The following is a 3110-nucleotide window of genomic DNA, read 5'->3' as shown; positions in this document are numbered from 1 at the left end:
GTGAGTGTGTGTGTGTGTGTGTGTGTGTGTGTGTGTGTGTGTGTGCGTGTGTGTGTGTGTGTGTGTGTACAATAAGGCACCACCACCACATCAACAAGACACATCCTGGGCGGATATATCCACTTAACCTCAAAGTATTAACTCATCTGCCTGGGTGTAAGTGGATAGGGTGGGAGTGTCTGAGAAAGGTACGTGAGAGGTTTGGGTGGAGGTGTGGGTGGGTGGGTGGTGGGGGAGTGGTGGGTGTAGGGTGTGGGGTGTGTGTGTGTGTTCTACTCACTAACCAACCAAAAATCCCCCTTAGATTATTTCCAGTAGGGTTAATTGCCCAGTGTCCCAGTAAACGACCCTAACCATCTGAGGGCTTTGTTAGCTCTCCTCGGTTGACCCGCCTTATTGTTTACCATTGTCTGTACACCTCTGCACTGTCTACATTGTCTACATACATACAGGACCAAATTAAGCTTGCTGGATGATGATTTTACCGAGTGTGTGTGTGTGTCTCTCTTGTGTGTGTGTGTGTGTGTGTGTGTGTGTGAGATTCCTGGTCAACATTCTCCCCACTCAAATGTACACTCCCCTCTCAAACACTCCTCCTCACCACTCACACATTTCTCTCACTCACACACCTCTCCCCACCACACACCTCACACATTTCCTCTCACTCACTCCACATTCCCTCCCACTCACCCCCCCACACACCACACACTCTCTCTCTCTCACTCACACACTCTCACTCACTCACACAACCCCCCCCACCACACTCCCTCTCACACACACACTCCCTCTCTCACACACACTCCTCCCACCACACACTCCTCCACCACACCTCCTCACTCACACACTCCCTCCTCACCACACACCCCACCCACACTCTCTCACCCACACAACCCCCACCACCACACACCCCCTCTCACACACACACCCCTCTCTCACACACACACCTCCTCACCACACACTCCCTCTCACCACACCCTCACCACACAACCCCCTCACTCACTCACACACCTCCCTCTCACTCACACTCCTCTCACACACACTCCCCTCACTCACACACTTCCTATCCCTAAATGCCACACAACGTAAACACCAGAAAAAGTGCAAAAGAGGGCATGCAAGATTATTCTCCCCTTCCTACTCCACATATCAAGAAGGCTCAACACACTGACCTCGGCTCTCACTGACCATTACCACGACCTCATCTGCAAATTTGGTGAGAAGCTTCTGCACCATCCTCGACACCGGCCCTACTACCACCTCAGATCCTCGCCCGAGAATTGCTGTTCGACACAAACCGCATCCAGCCCATACGTGCACGAACTGATAGCTATAAGAACAGCCCAGTCCCAACCATTGTAAAATATCAATAACTTGTAATAAACCAGTGTATTACTCCCCACTAAATCCTACTTCTTGCACTGTCACTATGTTGAAATGCACTGTAGTTTGAGCTTTTCCCAACCTAGTCATTATATATCTTATTTGTATCACTTATGTTACTTGTATATTATTTGTAAATCGAAACCCATTCCCAATTATGAACTGCATATTTTCAGCCTTCTGGCTGCTATGCTCTTTCAATAAACCGTTAATTATTACATATATTATTATTATTTAATATTATTATTACACCTCCTCTGACACTCTCACACACACCCTCACCACACACCCTCCCTCTGACACTCACACAACCCCCTCACTCACACACCTCCTCTCACTCACACAACCCCCCCATTCACACCTCCCTTCCACTCACACACCCTCACTCCACACACCCTCCCTCTGACACTCACACAACCCCCCTCACCCACACACCCTCCCTCCACACAACCCCCCACTCACACACACCCCCCTCTGACCACACAACCCCTCACCACACACCTCCCACCACACAACCCCACCACACACCTCCTCACACTCACACACAACCCCCTCACCACACACCTCTGACACTCACACAACCCCACCCACACACCCTCCTCCACTCACACAACCCCCCCACCACACACCCTCCCTCCACTCACACAACCTCACCACACACCCTCCCCTTCCACTCACACAACCCCTCACTCACACCCTCCCTTCCACTCACACAACCCCCCACCTCACACACCTCCCTCTGACACCTCACACACCCTCTCACACACCTCCCCACTCACACAACCCCCACTCACACACCTCTCCACTCACACACCCCCACTCACACACCTCCTCTCACTCACACAACCCCCCACCACACACCTCCCTCCTCACTCACACACACCCCCACCACACACCTCCTCTGACACTCACACAACCTCTCACCACACACCTCCTCCCTCACTACACAACCCCCTCACCACACACCCCTCCCTTCCACCACACAACCCCCACCACACACCTCCCTCTCACTCACACAACCCCACTCCACAACCCCCACTCACACACACCCTCCTTCCACTCACACAACCCCCACCACACACCCCTCCCTCTCACTCACACAACCCCCCACCACACACCTCCCTTCACTCCACAAACCCTCACACACCTCCCTCCTCACACCAACCCCCCCCACCACACACACCTCCCTCCACTCACACAACCCTCACTCACACACACCTCCTCACCACACAACCCCCTCACCTCACACACACACACTCACACACACACACACACCACCCTCCCACACACACACACCCTCCAATCCACACACACACTCACACACACACTCTCCACACACACACACACTCCTCCACTCTCACACACACACACACACCTCTCTCTCTCTCACACACACACACACACTCCTTCTCACTCACACACACACACACTCTCCACACACACACACACTCACACTGTCCCTCTCACTCCCTCACACACATTACCTCTCCATTAATTGGACACAGGTGTGACTGAGTAATTTCAGAGTAAACTATTCTCTGTTTGTCCCACACTCACCGCTCATCAGCTTCTACTTTCTCCCCCCACCTCTCTCTTTCTACCTCTCCTCTCTACCCCCTACCTCTCTCCTGCCTCCTCTCCCTCTCTCTCTGCCTCTCTCCACCTCTCTCTCCTCTCTACCCCCCCTCTCCTCCTCCTTCCACCTCTCCTCTCTACCCCTCTCTCTCTAC

Source organism: Homarus americanus, unplaced genomic scaffold, assembly GCF_018991925.1.
Source record: "Homarus americanus isolate GMGI-L3 unplaced genomic scaffold, GMGI_Hamer_2.0 scaffold42368, whole genome shotgun sequence".
Lineage (NCBI taxonomy): Eukaryota > Metazoa > Arthropoda > Malacostraca > Decapoda > Nephropidae > Homarus > Homarus americanus.
Note: the sequence above shows the minus strand (reverse complement) of the source record.